The following is an 11,303-nucleotide window of genomic DNA, read 5'->3' as shown; positions in this document are numbered from 1 at the left end:
AACAGTTATAAAACACTTTCGGCCTCCTTTAGGACACAGGGAGGCAAGTAAACCTTTTGGGCATACATAATACCCCGTGCAAGAAAATTATAACTCTGTAGGAGACAACGTTTGGCCTTTTTACTGGTTAAGTATGGCCCATTGTTATCCACAGAGCAAGCTACTCAATGTATTTGCACTCTATTCATGGGACTGGTACATTCGTAGTCTAGTGCGCAGCAGCTGCTGTTGAGGTAGACACAGCTCTTCCTGCCAAGATAAAAACGTTGAAAGACTGCTAAAACACGAACAGCAATACAATTGCCCTAGGGTCAAACAACAAGTGAGAGATACCCTACATATTTCATAGGAGGTGTAATGATTCACATGTTGCACTCCACATTTTAGAGGGGCTGAAGCCTCAATTGTCCCTTAAAGGATACAATAAAAATCATTTTTAATTTTTAAAACATTTTATTATTTAATTCATCAACAGTTTCCCTCCATTCTTAAGAGCTACATTTATATAACACTCTTCTGGCCTGCGCAAATCATTCATCCTGACCTGCTATTTTTCTTGGGAAGCTCTTAGTGTGTGACCGCCTGTCCCTAATCATTACAACCAACTTCCTAGAACATGGATGATGAAAAACTGGAATGATAAAAATCTGATATTCTAAGGGGAATGGATGAACGAATAAATAAGGGAAAACGGAGTGTTTAAGCGTCCCCATAAGTATGCGAATAGCACTAACAGATCCGCTCCAGTCTTCTCGTCTTTTGAATCATTCATTGGAAAACCGTGTTTCCGGTGACGTATCCCAGGCCGTATCCCACACACACGCCCCCGCTGCCAATTCTCCCAGGACTTACAATCCGCTGAGGAACAGTCTGCTTTTCTGTCACTTTTCATAGTTCTTTTTTAAAAAATCTGTTTATTTTTTTCACGTGTGATACCCACATGTCTATCCCACGTTACAGCTCGACACACGGAGGACTCAAGTCGCCTGTAATATTCATGTCTTCCATCGGCCGAAACCAGTCAAATTAAATAGCCTCCACAACAAGCAAGACTGCGTTTTCCAGTGCCCACACGTTAGAGGAACGTGACCGTAAGTACAATATCGCAGATTTGCGTACGATGGTCTTGTGTAGAGTGGTGGAAAACCTACCGTACTGCTAAGGGAGACCGAGGAATCAAAAAGGTTGGAAACTAATCACAGGGATTTCCTTCGGTAGCTGTGGATACATGGAGTTATTCTGGGTTCGTACTGTTCCTTCTTCCAGTCTTATCTTGTGTTCTACAGCTGACTGAAATGCAGTAATAATTAATATTAATGCTGAGTAACACCATAGCACGACACAAGGCACCCAGAAAATGAAGGGATAGCTGGTCGAAATGTAACAGGAATACCCGAGGGGTTAGAAATTGCTGTCAACATGCTGCTGGTACTGGCTAGCTGTTTCTCTTTCAATGGACGCTCAACTAGAAATAGATACATAATGTGGTCAGTATCGAAAATCACTTCCTGAATGTCAGTTCCTTTTTTATTATTTTCAAATGATTGAAAGCGTATTAATACTGGCTTAAAATAAAGTACTGTTTGCTTATTTTCTGGATTTTGATAGAGAACCTACTCTTATAGGATTTTGTTTTGTCCAATTACATTAGATATTGCCGTAACTGAAGTATGATAATGAACGGAAAGCGTTCTATAGAAGTGACTACATAGTATATACATTGTTTTTTTCAGATTCTCTCCAGTTATCCCTTTATTAATGCACATGTGACTTACTGTAACTTAGGCTTCGCCGTAGTTTAACAAATGTCTTGGATATCCGAAATATTAGGAGGGATGACTGCTTCTTCGAATCTCGTCTTTCTCTCGGTATCGTTCGATAATCGGCTAGTTTGTAGTTAAAGTGGGTTAACGTTCGATACTGGATGCTGTTCAAATCCTTTGTTCAGTCTTGCCATCCTGGGTTGCTCAGGAGATAGTCTTGCTCAGCTATGAATTCAGATTCATAGCTGAGCAAGAGTAGGTTCTAAAAGTTTTTTCGCTAAGAAACTTTTCACCACTTGTAAACAAAGTTTCATTAAAGTTTTAGAACAGCACTTGCATTAATCAAATCCTGAATAGTAATATAAAAAAGAGGACAGGAGTGTTAAGTCAAGAAAAGTGGTTGGGGGTGATTAATAAGTACCTTATTGTTTGTTATGGAAGTGATTTATTTGGATATATCCAATTTCATTATTTACGTTCATTTTCAGGGATAAAACAGGACAGCCCTAATTTCTGTTTTTTTGTGTGTGTTGTCTTGTAAATTCATCTGTTGTGACAATGGGACTGTATATCCCAAGGTTGCAGTTTACATGGTCATTATTGCTGGACCTGTATTTACTGTAGTCTGATTTATCCTTTTTGGTGTGCATTGTCAACATACATGCATGAGGTTAGTTCAAAAACAGCTGGCTTTCAGTTCTTAATTCCCTGTATTCATCTACAGTAGCTCTTTTTATGCCACAGGATTAAAAGGCACATTATTTTGTTAGACAAGGGGACCCCTTTCATCCAGCAGCTCCACCACTGCACAGATCAGGTGGAGACGTGGGAGGTTTCTTCACCAGCTGAGTTAAGGGGGAGCTCGAGAGAAGCCAGATTGTGCATCACCTGTTGAGGTTATCCTGGAAACTGGGGTTAACACCAGACAACTACAGCAGATTATCTCTGAGTTTACTGGCGTAATGGTTTGGAGGTGGGGAGAGACACTCCTACAGGTTCACCAACACCACACCACATACAGCAGCAGTCCGGTTTTCACTGGAGGTCACCCACCCCGGTCCTGACCTGGCCCATCCTCGCTCCTGTCTGAAATCGTGTAACATCACTGTTACAGCCTAGAGGTCGACTTTAAATTTTTGTAACTGTTTTGGTTTCAGCACTGAAAATTAATTAACAGCTTTATATTAGTTGATAGATACATGTCAGATGTTCTTGTTAGCAAACTATCTGGAATGAAAGCCAGAAGGTACCTTGACAGTATGGAGTGTTCACTGTGCCTTTTACGCTTGGGTGAAGGGCATCCTGCTCTGGGCTAGAGCAGCCATGGTCCTGTAGGGTTCACAGGGTCCCCTTAAGATCATCAACTCCTACAGCTGCTTGTAGCAGCTCCAAGCCTTTCGCCAGTTTAGCATATCGCAGCCTCCTTTTGTGAAACCCCAAAATGTTCTGATACATATCTTAAAGCTTATGGAATGTTGAAATGTTTGCCTTTTGCTTCCAATTGGCTTCAACATAGCGTGTCCACCTTTTCCCACAGTGAATTCCTGAACACAAATTGTGGCAGGATGTGGGAGTAAGAGCCCTTCTCGATTCACAGACATCAGGTCTGCAGCATTTGTCCCTGACACAAAGGTAAAAAACTGGGCTGCCTGCATGAAGTCTGGACAAGTGGCAACACTGCTTTAAAGTGACTTCATTGAGCAAAGCTCCTGCTGTGGAGGTAGTAGTGTCTGTCATAGTATCTGACTTGCAGCGAGAACATTGTAAGGGTCTGTGACTTTTGTGGTCTGGATCAATGCTGGCAGTTCCTGCTATAGACGAACGAGGAGTGACATGGTATGCCCCTGGCCTGGTACGCTAAGATGGTGCCTATTAACTGTTACTCATGGTTTTTCATTTTGCTTTGTGCTTTTAAACCAGGTTCTGTGGTAAACTCGGTGTCTACAATGAGTTTCCCAGAATCAGTATTCCTCCGTTCTGTTGTGAAATATGATTGCCACTTTACATTTTCGATTTATGTCTTATATTGGGAATTCTGCAAATTTAAAGCATGCTTAAGGTATTTGCAGGATTTTACAGTTGAAGACTCTGAGTTCTTCTGCTTCAAGATGTAAAGTCTTGTGAATGTTTGAAGTACTTCTTGGGGCTACTGTGCAGAAAACATTTGAGATCTTTCCTGTGCTTCTGGAGGGATAGGACGACATCCCTTCAGAATACAGTTCCTGGGGATAAATCTGTGATGTTGAAGTGGGCAAGTAAGGGGTTGAGTTTTATGCTTATATTTCCTTAGTAGCATTAGGAATATAGCTCTCTCATTGCTTATAGATACCCATTCCACACATATCATGCAAATCCACTCATGTAGCACTTGCAAATTGTGTAGGTGGACTTCCCAGAAGCGCAATGCTTTCTTTTGTTGATTTGAAAGTTTTTTTGTATACATATTTTCTTCTTGGTTTGAGGAGTAGGCCTAATTGGTGCATTTCTCTGTTTTGTTTGGTCTCGACTGATGTTTTCTTTTGTGGTCTTTTTTTTGGTGCAGTCAATAACTCATGAATTAGCTTGCTGTGGTAGGTTGGTGCCAACAGGGGGCTCCTGAATGGTGCTTGTTAGCTAAAAACAAGGGGAAAACAAGATAGGGGGTTCAAAGGCACAGTCACCTAGCCTCACCGAGGATTATGCCTCTAAGCCTGAAGCCATCTGGTGCCTGTCTGTCCACTACAGATAATATATGATGTAATGTCTAAGCAAGAAAAAACACTAACCTGTAGCCCTTAAATTCTAGCTGATTTAAATTTGTAATTTAAAAACGGTAGTATTGACTGCGTGGTTGCTTTACAAATGATAGGAATGAGGTGTGCAGCTTTTTGTAAGAATCAAACCAGTGGTGGACAACAGAGGAGATGCTGTGAACACACCAGAAAAAAAAAACACCACTGCTTTCCAGTCAAAATTGTGCTGTTTGGCCTGTTTTCACTTGAAGCAATGAGTTTATGCTGATTATATAAAAATCCTTCATAAAGTGATCTTCTGCATCTGTGTTTGTTATGCAGTTAAGTATCAGTCTGACCGTTTTTGGAAGGCTTATTGCCCTAGAATGTAAGTGCCATTGTTGAGCTTCTCTGATCTAAACTAATCCATGATGCCCATCACAGACAGTTATATCAGGAAAAAATGTCCTTTATTCTGAAAGCAGTTGAATGCAAACCTTAAGATCAGAAGTGAGCTGCTCTGCTGCCTGTGATGTGCCTTGAAACGCCAGTGGCACATCTGTATAATTCCCAGTGCTGCCAGTGCCAGCATGAATAAAAACAATCACATTCAATTCTCCTCGTTCTTCTCATCAAATAATAAAAGAGTAGAGTGATTTTTTAAAAATAATGTACAGTACTGCCTTTTTTACTTGGGCAAAAACAGTGACAGTGTAAAGGTGGGAGGATGAGCTGACTCTGTAATGCTGGAAGTCTGTTGTTTTTTGTGTGTTGTGTAGCGGGGCTCTTTTCTCCCTTTGGGCTGTGAGATACTGAACCTGTACTTACAACACAACCACTGCCATAGCAACTGAAGGACAGGACTGAGTGTGTCCTGGAGCTCAAGTTCCATTTTGTGGATTTGCCGATAGGAGTCCTCTGCATTAAGTAAGCCAACCTTTGGGGAAGGGGGTGGGGAAGGATATTTTGCTACAGGACACTGCTGGCCAGAAATTGGGATATGACTGTTGAAGTCTATGGGACTGAGAGCAAAGATTGTATCTCATTTTCAGTTTCCCCATTGGGAGTCTCCTGGCTTATTTATTTTTTTGTTATTTTGGTTTTGAAAATGACCCACTCTCGACGTATCAATGTCAGTGTAAGCAAAGATCATACATGTGGGCCAAAAACGCCATCATTTCATCATCATTTGGTATGAACATTTGAGCACTTTATACCAATTCTTTAAACAGAGATAGGAGTTGTGAATGATTTTGATAGGTTAGAGATTTAATTTGATTTCCTATAAGTGGGATTGATTGACGTACACTTTTGTGTAGCAGTCTTGGGCCTCTTAGATGCCATCAGGAATAATTTTGTATGTTATGAGCATTGAAACTTCTGCTATGATAGCAGCTTTTACTGTTATTAATACAGCTACGTTTGGGTGAGAAGAGAACAATGTCGTGTAGCAGTTTTTAATTCATATTTTAATTCATATTGATCTGATTCATATTGATTGATTTTTAAGAAATGTGACAACAACAACTCAGTAAAAACTAGATATGAGCAGTCAGTATAAAGACTAATACATCAGCTAATCCATGTTAGTTGCCAAACACATTGAATCGATTCATTGTCTGGTGTTTCTTATCATTAACGTTATTTGTTCCTGTCTTGCACATCCACATAGCTGAAAGGTTCCTTTGTCATACTGCAAAGTACAGATTAGAAATAAATGTTATCTTAACACAAAGTGGCTAAATTTGCAGCAGAGGATTCTACATCATTTCTGCATAGGAAATGAAAAATTGAGTGATAGGAACACAGTGAGGTAAAGAAGTCTAAGGAATCTGTCTCTGTGTAACAGCCTGATTGCTGACAATCTTATGAAGTACCTTAGTTTTGTTAAATAAATCTCACATCACAAGGTTTTACTGGCTGCAGCTGAGTTTCCTTGTCCATATAGCTTGCTGTTCGATTTCTGGTGACTTAGTTTTAAAAATGATGCTCTTTGCAGTACGAGAATCCTAAACGATTTATGGTGATATTATGTCCTGTGTTTTTCTCCTCAAAGCCTATGTAATATTTGCTTGTACTGAATTAATGCAATGTATCAGATTACCATGATATTTATAGTGCAGAGCAGTGAATTGTGCACTTTAATTATCACTGTAGCATAAAATGATTAGTGTTCCCAGGCCCCCTCAGCTACATTTTGAGTATCTTCTATGTTATTGTCTTCCATGGTTTTCTCATGGCAGTTTTCCATGCCTGCCTCTGACTTTTTCCATATGGTTCAAGTGAAAAGCAGATATCGAAATCCAAGTCCTTCAAGCTTTCAACTAACATGATCTGGTCTGGGAATCAAAGCATTTGGGGAAGAAAAATAAGTTTTGGGAGAACACTGTGCTCCACCAAACAGCCACAGTGAACATGACATATACTCTTTTTACATTTCCTGTGTCCCTGGGACCAGGCTGGGTTAGACTGAGAAGTGAAGGCTAGAGCAGTGCTGTGCTTGAATCTCTCTTCTTGTATTTATCCTCAGGGTTATCCTAACCTCAGTATGAAGTGGAGGTGCATCAGAGGGTGTGTCTTTCAGTGTCTCAGTTCATACCCCCATGTTTTTAACCCACAGTTCTTCAATCCATCTATATTCTAACAGCTTTATCATGGGGACCCCAGAGCTTACCCTGGCTAGCAACAGCTGTAAGGAGGGGACAAGGCCACACAGAGACACGCACACACTCACACCAGGGCCAGTTTTCCTAGAAGCCAGTTAACCTACCAAAAGTATTTTGCACTGTGGGAGGCAACCAGAGAACCCAGAAGGAACCCAGAACAATATGGGGAGGACATACAAACACAGAGCACCCCAGGAATTGAACCCAGGGCCTTAGTGCTGCAAGGCAGTGGTGCTAACCACTGCACCTCCAAAGAAATGAAATACACTATTCTAACTGAGCTGTCATTGCTGGGATGACTTGAGAATTAATTTCAATTAAACTGGTTTATTTACAAAAATGTGGACAGGGTGTAAAATACTGCCAGTCGTTTTGAATAGCCTAAGATGCAAACAGACATGACTGCTGGGGTTGAATTACAGTAAATAGCCTGGTTCTCCAAATATGATCCAGAACATCAGCTGCAGTATTTGCAAGGTTTTCCCAGCAGTAGAAGTGAATGACTATTGTAAAAAATAAAAACGTTACACCATCTGGGCGTTGGTCTTTTCGTTTGGAGTAAGCCAGCTGTAATTTAAGCGTATTATTATACCAACATGCCTTCAGCATCTTGTGTGTGGTTCCCAGAAATGTCTGTCTACGCAGTAAAAACAACAGCGATTCTGTTTAAGGCTCACTATCAAGAAAGCAGAAGGCCCAAATGAGGGATATCTTACACTTTGCCTCTTTGCCAAGTACCATACAGAGTAAAACCTTACAAGGCAAAGTAAATGTGATTAAGGCTGTAGTTTTCCAAAACAGTAACAGTAAGAAAAGTTCTAAATTGGGCAGATCAGCGATAGAGACACATTTATATCAGAACCAAATACTTGGAAAACTTTATAAAGTTCTTTGAAATTCAGGTGTATTTCCAGTTATATTGTAGTTTATTTACTAGATTGAAAATGTAGAAGCCCCGAAAAGTCAAAGCCCATTATTGTGCTTCTCCAAATTAATGCTGCGTAAGTGCCTTTTAGAAAAATCATCTACAGTACTTATTGGCAGAACTGAGTTTTTTTTTTTTCTTTTTAAACCATAAAAACAATTTTCTGGTAATCCACTGACTATAATTGCATGATGCAACTCTTATTGATGGGTTAGTCAGAGATTAAATGAAGACGCCTAATATTGATCAGGGGTTTTGGATGCTTTACGGGAAATAATTTTCCCATGTGCTTGCTTTTAGAGGGTCATTTTTCTAAGAGAAGCAGGAATGTACTGTGATTTAATTTTGTCAACAAGAGGTAAAACATTCCATTGGCAATGTGACACAAACTGGCAAACGAAACTTTTGTAAAAGCTTTGGACATATGTTCTGTTATTGCTTGCCAGAATGTGTCATACAATTGTGTTTAAAACATTTTCTGAGTCTTATGCACATACAGATGTCTGTGACTTACAGCCGTCTCAATGGAGTTTTAAATGAAAGCTTTGGCAAATGAGGGTTCACATCTGCTGCTTTAACTCAACATTCACCATGTTATCTCTTCCCCAAAACCTATAAATACCATATAAATCCCCTTGTCTTGCTTGCATTTAACTTTCTGTATCTCTCCTCCACCTATGCAGCCACTCCTTAACTCCTCAGTCTACATGCAGCTGTAGGTGGTTTAACCATCAACCAGGTGTTGAGCCTGTCTTTTCTATAAATTTCTTTATAAACATTCAGAGACACCTTTTCTTATGTTGTCTTATTCGTTTGCCTTATCCCCACTAATTCTAAATTAGCAAGTCTTTTTTGTGTCTTGCTTTGTAAAAAGGAAATTAACTTAATATTAAGACTAGGATGAGTGACTTCATATTTAGCTCCAACAACCAGACAACATCTGAACTCATTGTAAAAGAAACTCTTTTTCTTTACTTGACCAAAATAGATTAAAACCACATGTGGCAAACAGCAGAGCACCCTATAATTTGCCGTTTAAAAGCAAACATTACATTTTAAGGAAAATAAACTCCCATTGTTTTTCCTATGAGAGCTGATCTTTCCACAGTGACAGGCAGAGGACAAAGGAGTAAAATCATGCAGATGTTAATCAGAAATGCTCTTTTTTTTAAAACAAATAATGAATGTGGGTAGACGGACAAGAACTTCCGTTATGGCTACAGCAGAGGAAACCTGAGGTGCCCAGAGTTTCCAAAGCTGTATAATAGGATAAGACGCAGTGTCCTTTATTATTTTCATGTCCTGTTCACTATACACTCTTACACTATACACATACTATTAAACTACAGGGTGTTCTATCTGGCATTGGCATCACCAAAGATTCCCTGGTGGTTTTGTCATTGTCTTAAATGTTCTCATGATTTGGTTTTGAAGCCTGAGGCTAAAGCAGTTGTCTTCACACACAGGTAATAACAAAGAGCTTGAGTAGAACAGATTGTTTTCAGCTTTTGCAAATAATGTTCACACTTCTTTTCCATATTAGAAACCATTTGTTACCTGGAGACTTTGTTAGAGTAACTTTTAATTACATAAACATGTTTTACCTTCATATCTGTTCACTGATGGGTTATATAAATCTGACTACTAATTAGAAACATAGTCACACATAAGCGCAGGCTATATTGTCTGTAGAGTTAGTAGCTCTAAGCTTGCACTGTGATAACGTCTTCAGCAACCTTCATGACAAAGTACCCACAATGTGACTGTGCAGTTTGTACTGTCTACCCACAACTACATGTGTTACAAGCGGCCTGCTGTTTCTCATTGTGAAATTGGTTTTACTCAAAGTCCATTCGTCTTCTGGACTGTATTAAGCTGCAGGACAGAACATTGTTTTTTTAAGTTGTGAAGAATGAACAGAGAAGGTCTCCATTGCTGCAGTAGGCTTTTATCTGTGATTGGTGTATTGTTTCATGTTTTGTTTTTGCTTTTGCTTTTTGATCATCTGTAACAGATTGTCAAGGTCCAAGAATGAATGCAGATAGCCACCCAATATACAGGTGCCCAAGGCTACCCTGATTACACTATAGAACACATTTAAAAACACTTAAACTGCAAAAAACAAGTCACTGTCTTGTATTAATAGAATACTAGTAACTATGTTTAAGCCCATTGAAATGCTTTTATGATCCTTTAAATATATACTTTACTGTTACAGCCTGTGCTGTGTTTTAAAAAAAAATGAAAAAGACCTGAATGGCATGTTCAATGGACTGTCTATAATCTTGTTTCTCTGTGCTGTGTGTAGCGTACACAGCAAGCCACATCTTCGACATACATTGGAAAACAGTGTGGCTGTGGTCAAGAGTTTTGGTCTCCAAAGACAGGGTGTGAGCTGTGCTTTAGGACTTGAACTTGGAAGTTATCATCAGAAGCACAAATGATACCCTTTGAGGAATGCTCTCCAAGTGTCCAACATCATAGATGCAGGATCCTTTTGCTCTGCAGTGATGGTGCCAGGGAAGCGGTTGAAATCATTATAATTCCGCTGCAAAGTTTGTCAAATAACATTTGTAATAATAGGAATTACTTCCCATCATAGGCAAATTATTTAGTGTTCAATTAATGCCATTTTGTTGAAGCTGTTACCCTGGCTTCTTTGAAGAAACAGCAGGGTGGACTAAATGTCCTCTCGTTTGTAACCATTTTTATGGTCTTTAAATTCACCTTACTGGAAGACTTGATTACTGATAGTCTATGTGCAGTTACTGTATATTAATTCATGTTACTTGACCATGTGTCTTTTGAGTTTCTGATCGTTGGGCTCATCTGGACCTCTGCTGTGAGTTCTGGGAGTCCATTTCTTCATAGGAAGTACCCCCGTTATTGTGGTGAGATGATGCAATTGCTGGATTGCAGCGTTTCTAGCTTTCATCTGAACCCAGAGTTTTTTTTAATTAGTTGGAAAAAAATAGAAACTGAGGGAAGGTGGGTAAATTGTCAAACTTATACATGCAGTATGGTTTGGAGCTCGTAATTATATCAGTTAATTGAGTGTTTGGAAAATGGATGGAAAACTGTTGCTCAGTAAGGCTTCCTGGGGTATTGACCTCCATCGTAATTTGTGCTTAACTGACCTTCAGGCAATGTGGAACCCTCAGCTTGGACTTGGGAGCTGCGTGGTCATTGGTTTGCTTCCAACTTATGCTGTTTGCGTTCCAGCCAAGAGTAAACTATT

At 39.6% G+C, this 11,303-nt stretch overlaps 1 protein-coding gene across 1 annotated transcript in view; it reads left to right on the top strand.

Annotated features, from left to right (window-relative positions):
- The first annotated feature begins 805 nt into the window (after positions 1-805).
- lifra (LIF receptor subunit alpha a) overlaps positions 806-11,303 on the top strand; it is a 41,114-nt gene continuing 30,616 nt past the window's right edge. The window contains exon 1 of the mRNA XM_088628723.1: positions 806-1,091. The gene's annotated coding sequence lies outside the window, so the exon portion shown is untranslated. The remainder of the gene's footprint in view (positions 1,092-11,303) is intronic.

The sequence above is a fragment of the Lepisosteus platostomus genome, chromosome 4 (genome assembly GCF_059453375.1).
Source record: "Lepisosteus platostomus isolate fLepPlt1 chromosome 4, fLepPlt1.hap1, whole genome shotgun sequence".
NCBI classification, from domain to species: Eukaryota; Metazoa; Chordata; class Actinopteri; order Semionotiformes; family Lepisosteidae; genus Lepisosteus; species Lepisosteus platostomus.
The sequence above is the reverse complement of the archived record's forward strand: the minus strand, read 5'-3'. Positions and strand labels throughout refer to the sequence as shown.